Source organism: Cetorhinus maximus, unplaced genomic scaffold (genome assembly GCF_964194155.1).
Source record: "Cetorhinus maximus unplaced genomic scaffold, sCetMax3.hap1.1 HAP1_SCAFFOLD_431, whole genome shotgun sequence".
NCBI lineage: Eukaryota > Metazoa > Chordata > Chondrichthyes > Lamniformes > Cetorhinidae > Cetorhinus > Cetorhinus maximus.
Window position 1 is genome coordinate 125,271 of NW_027596375.1, and position 13,954 is coordinate 139,224.

Below are 13,954 nucleotides of genomic sequence, written 5' to 3' on the forward strand. Positions count from 1 at the left end.
ATTCATTCTATTGTGTAATTAAATGTACAGGAGTGTTAGAAAACAACATTTGACACTGAGCCACATGAAGAGATATCGGGGCAGATGAACAAAGTTTTACTCAAAGAGGTAGGTTTTAAGGAGGAAAGTGAGGTGGAGAAGTTTAGGCGGGAAATTCCAGAGCTTGTGGCCTTGGCAGCTGCTGGGGGAGACACAAAAGGTGGAGCAGTTAAAATCAGGAATGCTGAGCAGGTCGGAATTAGAGAAGCAAATATATCTCGAAGGGCTGTGAGGCTGGAGGAGATTACAGAGGTAGGGAGGGAGAGACCATGGAGGGATTTGAAAACAAGAATGAGAAATTTGAAATTGAGGTTCTCCTTAACCCAGAGCTCTTGTAAGTCAGTGAGTACAGGGGTGAATAAGACTTGGTGCAAGTGAGCAGAGTTTTGGATTACAGGGAGGCTGAATGTGGGAGGCCAGCTGGGAGTGCGTTAGGATAGTTACGTCTAGAGGGAACAAAGGAATGGATGACAGATTGAGCAATTACATACAGGGATATGCGGATAGTGTGGGAAAAATATTTTGATCAGATTGAATGTTGGAGCAGGCTCAAAGGGCTGAATGGCCTACTCCTGCTCTTATGTCCCTATGAACAGCCTGGTTCAGCCTCAGTTGTCAGGGAGAAGGATGGAGCCGGTGGTCAGGGAGTGGAGTTTGTAGCGGGGACTGAAGACAATGACTTCAGTCTTCCTAATATTGAAATGGAGGAAATTTCTGTTCATCCAGACAAGCCAGGATAGTGTGTGACTAGGAGGGGATCTTGGAGGTGATGGTGTTCACATACACCTGCTACCCTGGTCCTTTAGGTGGTGGAGGTTGAGATTTCTGGAGACTTTGTCATAGTTCTTGTTGTGTTGTAGATATCCCTTCACCCCCTGCCTCTCCCACCTCTCTCTCCCTCTGCTTCCTTGTAGGCCAGAGCCTTGTGTAGACCCAGACTGGGTGGCAGGTTCCCTTCCCTGAAGGACATTAGTGAACCAGTTGGGTTTTTATGACAATCCAGCACTTTTCATGGTCACTTTTTCCTAGTGCCGGCCCCACAAATTCCCAGATTCATTCAGCTCAATTTCACAACCTGCCTTTGTGTTTTTGTGGGTTCTCTCTCACTCCCTTTTTTCTGTTTTAAATCAATTTCACAGGGTATTAGAAGGGGAGGATTTGCAGTCGGGAAACTGAAATCAAACATCACATCAGGACCTGACGGAGTCGCGCAATTTATCGTAAACTGAATATCATCGGATTTTGAACATGGAAGGAAAAGGCACCGTTCACAGTGGAGAGATACCAAGGAAATGTGAGGATTGTGGAAAGGAATTCAGATACCCATTTGAGCTGGAAACTCATCGGTGCACTCACACTGGGGAGAGGCCGTTCACCAGCTCCGAGTGTGGGAAAGGATTCAGTCAGTCATCCAGCCTGAAGACCCACCAGCGAGTTCACACTGACAAGAGGCCTTTTAAATGCTCAGACTGTGGGAAGTGCTGTAAAAGTTCTGGGGAACTGATGCGTCATCAACATGTTCACATTGACGAGAGACCGTTCAGGTGCTCTCACTGTGGGACTGGATTCAGACGTTCATCTCAACTCACTGTACACCAGCGAATTCACACTGGGGAGAGACCGTTCACCAGCTCCCAGTGTGGGAAGCGTTTCACTACTTCATCCAACCTACTGATGCACCAGCGAGTTCACACTGGGGAGAGGCCTTTTCAATGTCCATACTGTGGGAAATGCTATAAAAGTCCTGGGAATCTGATGTCCCATCAACGTGTTCACTCTGACGTGAGACCTTTTAAATGCTCAGACTGTGGGAAGTGCTATAAAAGTTCTGGGGAGCTGCTTCGTCATCAACGTGTTCACACTGACGAGAGACCGTTCAGGTGCTCTCACTGTGGGACTGGGTTCAGGCGATCATCTCAACTCACTGTACACCAGCGAATTCACACTGGGGAGAGACCGTTCATATGCTCCAAGTGTGGAAAGGGATTCACTCAGTCATCCCATCTGCTGATACACCAGCGGGTTCACACTGGGGAGAGGCCGTTCATCTGCTCCGGGTGTGGGAAGGGATTCACTCGCTTATACCATCTGTAGAGACACCAGCAAGTTCACAAGTAAATACAGTGATTGGATTTTGCTGTTAATCACATCCAGGACTGAACCATGTTCATGGGGGTCTCTTTCTGCTGATGTTAAGAAACTCCAGGTCAGTTATCGGGAGTAATATTCTGGATAAAAGTCAAATAAATAAGCTTTGTGTTAAACTCAGCGTGTATCAATTTTTAATCTCTCAAACACAAGTTAGTTCCTTTCGAAGGGCTCTTCCTCACCCCCGTCTCCTCCATCCTCACCTCCAACAACAAGTGTGAGGAGCTCATGGGGCAGAAAATTACGCTCGGTGGGAGAGTGTCCCGACGTCATCGCGCAGTCCTGCAATATTTCGCCGACAATTGAGAAGCCTGTAAGGCCACTAAGAAGTTAATTAAATTCAAATTTACGCTGCCCATCGAACCTAATGGTTGACGGGCGGGCGAAAAGGCCAAGTGGCCTTTACCTTTTTCAGGAAACCTCATCCACGGGCGGGACGAGGTCGCCTGAAACAAATCAAATTTTACACTTGAATTAAAAACATGAAACAAAAACAGAAAATGCTGGAAAAACTTAGCACATCTGACAGCATCTCTGGAGAGACAAACCGAGTTTTGCTTCTTTGCAAAAGTATTTTGCAGTATTTTGCTTTTATCGTATTTAATTCACTGCCACTTCTCTTCCAGGAATGCCGACCTTGAAGAAGTACTGCTCTGCAGTATTTTGCTTTTATCTTATTAATTAAAAACATGTCCCTGCTCATGTGACAGAGTGACATGAGGGGACATGTTTCATAACATGTATAAAATCTTTAATTTCTTTTTCAAATCAATCCATCTCCCTGAGACAGCTCTCTGCCTCAGGGAGATTATGTAGCTCGCTCTCGCGTGCATGTACAAAGGTCACACTCGCCCAGCTTGCACTCCTCCCCCCGCCCGCACAGGCAGCGCTGAGCACTGCTGCTCACGTTTCACGCAGCGCAGGCCTTAATTGGCCTCCAGCATGAAATTGCCTTCCGGGCCTGATTGCAGGCAGCGGTCAGCTTCCTGACTGCCCCACTCGCCCCCACCGAGCCCGCACACCAAGGGCAAAATTCTGCCCATGGAGCTTTCTTGTCACTGAGATTGAGACAATCCGATCAGCTGCCTCTGCTGCTTCCCTCCCTTCCACTAACCCACCGGGACAAACTGCCTTTAAAATTCCCCCTTGTCTGAACCCTGAACTCACATCTTTCTCCAGTTTCTCTCCCATCTCCCTCATGCCCTCTCACTGCTCATCTTGTCCAAGAGACCCACTTTCTGCTGTACTGACCCCACTCTCACTGAACTACTGATCACCCAACTTCTCCATGTCAGCTGATATTATTCACAGTTTTTTCTCTCTCTCCCCTGGTACTGTATCAAAGTGCTTATCCCACACCCAATACTGGATGAGCAGAAATTTCCTCAATTAAAAATTGGAAAGACCAAAGCCATTGTCTTCAATCACTACTACAAATTCCATCCTGTAACTACTGAGACCATCCCTATGAGTTATCATAGGGATACATTGTCCTATGTTTATCAAGCCAGGAATCTTTCTTCCTAAACAAGGGAGAGAGAGAGAGAGAGAGCTATTCTTGTAATGTTCAATAAATTTCTGAAGATTTCATAAGGTTAATTAGACAGTGATTTCTCACAGATCTCCCCACCTTGAGTAGGGAATATCCTTATTGACTTCTCACAACTGATTTCTGACTAACTTCACTATTTCTAAGCTCCGAGCTTGTTTTCCTAATTTCTTGATGACAAACCTTAGATAACATACTAAAGCTACTAGAATGATCAGAATCAGCAACACAAACCATTTAGCCGCCACCAAGAATAAATGTCAAATCTTTTCCACTAAAATGTGATAACTATCGACTTATATTCATCCTCCCTATCAGCTGATCGGCTTACACAATTCTAAATTATTGACATGTTGTAATTACATCTGGTTCAAACAAAAGTTCATGCACAGACTTTAAAGATTCTCCAGCTCTGTTCACCTGCACCCACTTCATGGATATTTTCTAAATCCAGATTCTATTTCCTTCTTCAAATTAATTCAACTCACTTTGATATGTTCAATGTGTTTAATTCTTTCCTGAATGTTTGAGAGACAATTTTTATATGGAATATGTGTTAATGTCTTGACAATTTAAAACATTGTTTCATTCTACTGGCCACAATAATCACTCATGTTCTGTTTTTTTTATTCATTCATGGGATATGGGCTTCGCTGGCTGGGCTAGCATTTATTGCCCATCCCTAGTTGCGCTTGAGAAAGTGGTGGTGAGCTGCTTTCTTGAACCACTGCAGTCCATGTGGTGTAGGTTTACCCACAGTGCTGTTAGGAAGGGAGTTCCAGGATTTTGACCCAACGACAGTGAAGAAATGTTTCCATATCAGGATGGTGAGCAACTTGGAGGGGAATTTCCAGGTGGTGGTGTTCCCATCTATCTGCTGCCCTTATCCTTCTAGATGGTAGTGGTCATGGGTTTGGACGGTGCTGTTGAAGGAGCCTTGGTGAATTCTTGCAGTGGTCATCATCAAACCCCATCTCCTCTCATCCATTTTCCAGCACTTGGCCCGTAGCCCTGTAAGCTGTGGTGTTTCAAGTGTTCATCTAAATACTTCTTAAATGTTGTGAGGGTTCCTGCCTCTACCACCCCCTCAGGCACTGAGTTCCACATTTCACCTGGGCCTGGGGATTTATCCACTTTTAAGGCCGTCATTAGAGACCAAGTCTCAGTTAATCATTGTCCGAATCTGGGGAAGGAAGGGGGAGATTCTGTTAGCAAATGGATTGAAAAATAACAAAGACCAAGTTCCAGCTCATACCATTCGCACCTTATGATAACATAGTTATGGGATAATCTTGAGATGGATAGAGTTGTATTAGAAGCATTTCAGGGAAGGTTCACACAGTTGATTTCTAGGATGAAAGCGTTGTCTTTCTTTTAAAATTCATTCATGGGATGTAAGCTTTGCTGGCTGGTTCCAGATAGCCCCCGCCCTCTGGGTGAAAAGAAAATCCTCAAATCCCCTCTAAACCTTCTGCCCCTTACCTTAAATCTATACCCCCTCAGTATTGACCCCTCCACTAAAGAGAAAAATGTCTTCCTGTCCACCCTATCTATGCCCCTCATAATTTTGTGCACCTCTATCAGGTCCCCCCTCAGCCTTCTCTGCTCTGAGGAAAACAATCCCAGCCTATCTAGTCTCTCTTCATAGCTGAAATGCTCCAGCCCAGGGAACATCCTGAGTGAATCTCCTCTGCACCCTCTCCAGTGCATTCAAGTCCTTCCTGTAGTGTGGCAAACAGAACTGCACAGAATACTCCAAATGTGGCCTAACTAATGCTTTATACTGCTCCATCATAACGTCCCTGCTCTTACGTTCAATGCCTCGACTAATATGTCGACAATGTCTGGCACAAAGCTGATTTATTTAACCTTTATCCAAAATTTTAAACTCCAGCTCAGTTACAGGGATTATTAACATCAGCAGAAACAAACCCCAACTGTCGGAAACAGCATGGTTCAGTCCTGGATATGATTAACAGCAGCAATAACAGCAGAGTCCAACCCTGGGAGTCACTTGTGAATACAGTGGTGTGTCTGCAGGGTGGATGAATGACTGAATCCCTTCCCACACACGGAGCAGGTGAACAGTCTCTCTCCAGTGTGAACTCGCTGGTGTTTCAGCCGGAGGGATGGGTGAATGAATCCTTTCCCACACACGGACCAGGTCAATGGCCTTTCTCCAGTGTGAACTCGCTGGTGTGTCAGCCGGAGGGATGGGTAAATGAATCCCTTCCCACACACGGAGCAGGTCAATGGCCTTTCTCCAGTGTGAACTCGCTGGTGTGTCAGCAGATCCATTTTGCTTTTATAGCTTTTCACACAGTCGGCATATTTAAAAGGTCTCTTTTCAGAGTGAACACGTTGATGTGAAGTGAGCTGGGTTAGTTGAGTCAATCTCTTCCCACACTTGGAGCAGTTGAATGGTTTCTGCCCAGTGTGAAGTCGCTGATATGTCAGCAGAATCTTTCTGCTATTAAAGCAATTTTCACAGAACATTTAAAAGGTCTCTTGTCAGAGTGAACAAGTTGATGTGAAGTGAGGGTACTTATCTGAGTGAATCCCTTCCCACAGTCAGTGCAGATGAAAGGCCTCTCCCCAGTGTGACTGCGCTGATGAGTTTCCAGCTCAGATGGGGATCTGAATCCTAACCCACAGTCCCCACATTTCCGTGGTCTCTCCATGGTGTTGGTGACCCATGTCTCTCCATGTTGGACGATCAGTTGAATCCTTGTCCACAGACAGAACACTTCTCCCTGCTGTGAATGATGAAATGTTTTTTTTCAGTTGGTGTAACAGGTTAAAGCTCCTTCTACAGTCAGTTCACTGGAGCACTTTCACTCGGGTGTATGTGTGTCTCGGTGCTTTTCCAGTCACACTGATGTTTGAAATATTTTCCCACAGACAGAACAGACAAATATTTCTCCTTCCACAGTCAAAGATCAATGTTATTCAGTCCAGTGTCGGGAATTATAGACCAGTCAGCCTGATGTCGGTCGTAGGGAAAATTCTAGAGTCCATTATAAAAGATTCAATAGCTGAACACTTGGAAAACAGTGGCAGAATGGGACAGAGTCCACATGGATTTACGAAAGGGAAATCATGCTTGACAAATCTACTGGAATTTTTCGACGATGTAACTCGTAGAGTTGATGAGGGGGAGCCAGCGGATGTGGTTTCTTTGGACTTTCAGATAGCTTTCGACAAAATCCCACATAAGAGATTAGCGTGTAAAATTAGAGCACATGGGATTGGGGATGGTGTATTGAGATGGATAGAAAACTGATTGGCAGACAGGAAACAAAGAGTAGGAATAAACGGGTCTTTTTCCGAATGGCAGGCAGTTACTGATGGGGTACCGCAGGGATCTGTGCTGGGAACCCAGCTTTCACAATATATATTAATGATTTTGGTGAGGGAATTAAATGTAATTTCTCCAAATTTGTAGCTGACACAAAGCTGGGTGGGCGGGTGAGCTGTGAGGAGGATGCAGAGATGCTTCAGTGTGATTTGAACAATCTGAGTGAGTGGGCAGATGCATGGCAGATGCAGTATAATGTGGAAAATGTGAGGTTATCCACTTTGGTAGCAAAAACAGGAAGGCAGATTATTATCTGAGTGGTTATAAATTGAGAGAGGGGAATGTGCAACGAGACCTGGGTGTCCTCATACACCAGTTGCTGAAGGTAAGCATGCAGGTGCTGCAAGCGGCAAAGGAGGCAAATGGTATGTTGGCCTTCATAGTGAGAGGATTCGAGTACAGGAGCAGGGGTGTCTTGCTGCAATTATACAGGGCCTTGGTGAGACCACACCTGGAATATCATGTGCAGTTTTGGTCTTCTTGTCTGAGGAAGGATTTTCTTGCTATAGAAGGAGTGCAGCGAAGGTTTACCAGACTGATTCCTGGATGGCGGGACTGACATATGAGGAGAGATTGAGTCGTTTAGGATTATATTCACTGGAGTTCAGAAGAATGAGGAGGGATCTCATGGAAACCGAGAAAATTCTATCAGGACTAGACAGGGTAGATGCAGGAAGAAGTGTTCTCGATGGTGGGGGAGTCCAGAACCAGGGGTCATGGCCTGAGGATACAGGGTAGACCATTTAGGACTGAGATGAGGAGAAATTTCTTCACCCTAAGAGTGGTGAGCCTGTGGAATTCGTTACCACAGAAAGTAGTTGAGGCCAAAACATTGTATGTTTTCAAGAACGAGTTAGATATAGCTCTTGGGGTGAAAGGGATCAAAGGATATGGGGAGAAAGCGAGAGCAGGCAATTGAGTTGGATGATCGGCCATGATCATAATGAATGGCGGAGCAGGCTCGAAGGGCCGAATGGCCTACTCTTGCTCCTATTTTCTATGTTTTTTTTGTTTCCTGGTGAATCGAGTGACACTGTCAGATCTTGATGTGATATTTGGTTTTAGTTTCCTATCTGCAAATCATCTCCCTCTTGTACCCGGTAAAAGGAGTTTACAAAAATCTCCATCGTAAGTACAGGATAGAAATTCAAAACAGACAGTTCGAGTTTCTTTGGAACATTCTTTCCCCAAACATATGGTCCAATCAAACAGAAAGAAGTTCAAATCAGCAACAAAGTCACAATAAAAGCAAAGGGAACCTTCCTAACTAAACCAGAATGTTGTTTCCAGTGCCTGTGAGACACTCTGTACCCTGAGGTGCCCACTGGATGTGGAAGGTATCAAGCATACCGGTGGACACCGCATGTTCCCTCTCCAGGGACACCCAGACATGGACAGGACCACGGAAGAGAGATCGGCAGCCAATGTGACCACCCCCATTTGTGTCACCCATCCTGGATCTACAAATTCCTGTTTTAAACAGGCCCATGAACAGTTACAGGAAAAGATTCGCTGTCTTACAGCAGCCCCTCTCCCCACCCCTCCTACACTGGGCAACCAGAGATTAGGATTGTGGGGCTGAAGGGTCACCAAAGGCTGCGAATCAGCCCCATAGGGGCTGCAGCCTCTCACTCTGAACATTTACATGGCCCATGGACTCCTCTAGGCTGCAAACATCACCTGCAGCCTGGGAGTGGGTAAAGCTGCTTAAAACCCTGTCCCCGAATCAAAATTTTTATATACCGGGCACAAGGACCCTGTTGGGAAACAGGACCGTGAGGCCCCGCCCACTCACTGTTGCCGCAACAGGATGGCCGCGCATGCGCCCTACTACTTACTGAAAAAAGATGGCGGCCGTTATCCTGGGTATGGGTCTCGGGGATAAAAATTAAAAAACTCGATAAAATTAGAGATGAAATGATAGAGAAACCTGAATGTAACAGAACATCCATTATCCACCGGAAAGATGGGGAGTGGGAATTGTCCATCCCAGTCTCGTCAATAGATACTTAATGAGAGGACATTATTCTCTGTGTCTTTCCCGGACCTGGAGATGGAAAAGGGGCAAATGAATGAACTTTAAACACCTCGTCCACTTGGCACAGAAACTGTCTGAAACCCAGAATAGAAACCACATGGAACAAAATACTGACAAATACTCAACTGTTGGCTACAAATAAATAAAAATATATATTGGGGGAGACGGTGCCACAGTGGGAATGTTACTGGACTAATAATCCAGAAAACCATCTTGATGCTCTGGGGACAGGGGTTCAAATCCCACCACAGCAGCTGGCGGGATTTAAAATCAATTATTAAATCTAGAATTGAAAGCGAGTCTCAATAAGGGCGACGATTAAGCCATTGTCGATTGTCATAAAATCCCACCTGGTTCACTAATGTCCTTTTGGGGAGGAAATCTGCCGTCCTTACCTGGTCTTACATGTGACTCCAGATCCACATTGAAATGTGGTTACTCTTAATAGCCCTCTGAAATGGTGTGGCAAGCACTTGCTTCAAGGGCAACAAATGCTGGCCCACATTCCATGAAAGAAAGTTTTTAACATCACCGCCACTGAATGGCTACAATTTCGGAAGGAAGTGAAGACAGAGGGTCCAGAAAAGATGCAAGAGAACGCTTCCCCTTCCAAGGATAACAAACCAACTTCACCTTGCCTAATTGAAGTTCCGATCTCTCGTGAATCTTTCCTCCACACTCTCACATTCTTCCTAAAGCTCAGAATTGGACACAATGCTGCAGTTGGGTCCAAAGCAGTGTTTTATTCAGGTTCATTCTAACTTGGTTGATTTTGTACTTTATTCCCGTATTCATAAAGCCCAGGATTCCACATGCTTTATTCACTAATTTCTCAGCCTGCCCCGCCATCTTCAATGATTTGTGCACATATAGCCCCAGATTACACTGCTCCTTTTACAATTGTATCCTTTATTTTATATTGCCTCTCCTTGTTCTTCCTACCGAAATGAATCACTTCACACCTCTCTGAATGAAATTTTATCTGCCACCTGTCTGCCCATTCTACCATCTTGTCTGTGTCTTCTTGAGGTTTATCACCATCCTCCCCACTGTAAACACAACTTGAAAATTTGGTGTTGTTTTCAAATTTTGAAATGCAGCCCTGCACACACAAGTCTAGATCATTAATATAGATCAAGAAATCAGTGGTCTGACCACCGACCCCTTGTGATCCCACTGTATACTTTTCCTCAATTTGAATAAGCAACCGTTCACCATGCATGTTGTTGCCTGTCACACAGCCAATGCTGCCTCTGCCCCATGGATTTTAACTCTGCTGACATGTCTGTTACTTGGCACTGTATCAAATGCCATTTAGCAGTTCATGTGCACATCAACCGTGTTACACTCATCAACATTCTCTGTTGCCTTATCAAAAACTCAAGAAATTTAGTTCAACACGATTGTCCTGAACAAATTGTACAAGTGACCTAATTTTGACCTGAATTGCCGCTTCTAAATGCTTTCCCACACAAGAGGTTAAACTGACTGGTCTGTCAATGCTGGGCTGACCCTTCCATTTAAGATTACTAAGGATTTAATATTAGTGCCAGGAAGTGTGGGGAAATCGTGAGGAGTTGTGAAATTGTAACATTTAAAGACACTGATAACTGATAAATAGCTCAATAAATAATCAGTTTTCAAGACATAAAGTACAGATAAATTAATTTATGAATAACTGAATTGAATTATTAATAATGTCAGGTAGAGTGCTTGGAATAGAGAAACGAACAATTCTGCAATGCTTAAAACATGAAATGAAAAGATTAAAAACTGGAAACACTCAGCAGGTCTGGAAGAATCTGTAGAGAGAGAAACAGAATTAACGTTTTAGGTCTGTGAGCCATTGAAAGGTGGAAGAGGAACAGAAGGGAAGGTCTATGAAAGGCTGCAGGGCGAGAGAGATTAACTGACAAAAGGCTTCATAATGGAAGGTCAAAGGGAGTGGTAATGGGACTATTAAAAACACAAAAGCTGTTTCTAGATTAGGTGAATGGCACGATAACAACAGTCTGAATGCAATGGGAAGAAAATGAGAGAAATAAGAAAGGAAAACTAGGACTCAAAGAAATAAGGAACAAATGAGGGCAGAAATAATTACTTGGTTAAACAGGGATCCAGGGACAAAAGCAGAAGGTAGGATTCACGTTGAATCGAGCAGCGGGATAGAGACAAGTCAGAGAATCATAGAATGGTTGCAGCAAAAGAAGGAGGCCGTTCAGCCAGTCATGTCTGTATTAGGCCCCTGAAGGGAGAATTTACCTAATGCCACGTCCCTGCCTTTGCCTCATAGCTCTGCAATTAGACAAGATTGAACAATTCTTAAACAAAACTTGTATGAAACAAGATGTTTACGCGAAGGGACAGCAGAAATAAAAAGAAAAGCAACTTGTTTACAGAGTGTATCGGGGGTGGGGAGCAGCATAATGTACCTGTGCAGGTCAGTGAGGATCCCCAAGGTCCATCAGCCGTCTGCATGCAGTGTTTAGTGGGCCCTGGGGGAGGGGAGGATGGAACCATTTGGGACACAGCACAGGCAGGAGGTCACCCCTCCCCCACTATCATGGTAACACGAAGGACTATCCTTGGACTGTCCCACACCTGCGCCGGGCGGGGTCAAGGTGCAGGAAGCTGCAAGCTGGTAGGTTGAGCTGTGAACTGGGCGGAGTTTGTCCCCTTCACTGTCAGGGCTGACGGCCTGAAGGTGCTGGGGATATGGTTCGCAGGGACCAGAGCATGAGTTAGAAACTGGAAGGAGCGAGTGTCTATGGTGAAAAGGAAACTGGGCATGTGGGAGCAACGCTCCCTCTCCATTGCGGTTAAGAAACTGGTCATCAGGTGTGAGGCACTCTCGCTGTTGCTGTACGTGGCGCAGATCTGGACCATTCCACACTCCTGCATGGTGGCGATCACTCGAGCCATCTTCCGCTTTATCTGGAGGTCAAAAATGGATCGTGTCCGCAGGGACGCGATGTACAAGCCTCTAGATAAAGGGGGAAAAAACGTGCCCAACATCGCCCTCATACTGATAGCCTTTGTGTGTGGCTGCATCAAGCGGTGCGTAGACCCTCAGTACGCAAACACCAAGTGTCACCACGTGCTGAGGTTCTACCTGTCCCCGGTGTTGCGAAGGATGGGTCTCGCCACGCTGCCGCGGAACGCTCCAAGTAGTTGGACCGTGCCGTACCACCTGTCCCTCGTGGAAAAATTTATGCAGAAAAACCCCTTTGACCACAAGTCCATCTGGCAGTGGTCAGCACGTAACGTCTTAGAGGCCCTGAGGGAAAAGGAGAGGGTGGATCCTGTGGGATGGTTCCCCGAGCAGACTGTCAAAGTCATCTGGCAGAATGCCTCATCGCCAGAACTTTCCAACAAGCACCAAGACGTGGCTTGGCTGGTGGTGAGAAAGGACCTCCCCGTCAGATCCTTCCTACACGCCAGGAGTCTCACCCCTTCGGCATGTTGCCCTCGAGGTGGCTGTGGTGGGGAAGAGACCGTTGTTCACCTCCTTGTAGATTGTGCCTTTGCAAAGAAGGTCTGGAGAGAGATGCAGTGGTTGCTGTCGAGGTTCATCCCGAGCAGTTCTGTGACACAGGACTCTGTGCTCTACGGGCTGTTCCCAGGGACACACACCGAGACAAACATCAACTGCAGCTGGAGGATCATCAATTCGGCGAAAGACGCTCTTTGGTCTGCCCGAAACTTGTTGGTCTTCCAGCGCAAAGAGTTGTCCCCGACCGAGTGTTGCAGACTGGCACATTCCAAAGTCCAGGACTACGTGCTGAGGGACACACTAAAGCTTGGGGCAGCCGCCGCAAAGGCACAATGGGGAAGGGTCGCTGCCTAAGAACTTTCTGCCACAGCGCACCGAGGGACTGGGAACTGTTTAAATCCCCTCGGGCTGTACAGCTCAAAATGAATGTCTGCAAATGATTGTAATATTGTTTGTTCTGATGCACCTGGTGATAAATGTTGTAAAAGTTGAACCTGATTGTACCTTTGTAATGGTGTTTTTGAAATGGTTTGGAATGTGTTTGAAGATATTTTATGAATAAAGTATATTGTTGCAAAAAAAAAAATCACGACTTTAATAAAGACTTCCTAGACAAACCTCTGGGTTCTGAGTGTTCACTCCATTTTTCTGCGACAGATGGCGACGAGGATGGGATCCGAGTGAAGTCCAGTGGCCTCTTAAGTTGGAGTGGTATTTGAAAACCTGGACCGTCGGATCTTTGAAAAAGAACCCTCGCGGAGAAAGGGAGAGACTCTCCTAAATTGGTGAGAATACGAACTGCATCCTAGCTGAAAGGGGGAGTGCAGTTAAATAGCGTCCCAGCTACCTCTTAAGTTGGAGAGGTGGCCTCTTAAGTTGGAGAGGTGAAAGGGGGATGAACAAGCATCCTAGCTGAAAGGGGGAGTGCTTGAAAAAGGGTAGCTACCGACCGAAAAGATTTGAAAGATCCAAGGATTTGGAAGAATTGTTGAGGAATTCTTAAATACCGGTGGACGCATAGGTAGACAAAACGCACTGCGTTGTTTAATTGTGTTTCCTTTCCAGATAAAATGGGAAATCGTGGCAGCAGAGAGGCATCTGCCGCATCTCCGGCTCCACGGGAATTCAAAAACAGACCAAAGCCAGAACCCAAATCAGGAACTTTGAAGATGTGCAAGAGAACGGAAGAACACATGAAAATGGTAACCAGGGCTCGGCAGAAGGTAGGAGATCCGCTGGTCCCTCCGGGGTCGCCAGCCGACGTTGTTATAACAGAAACGGGAGAGGACAGGTATGCGGTGCCTTTTAGTAGTGACTTATATGGCTGGA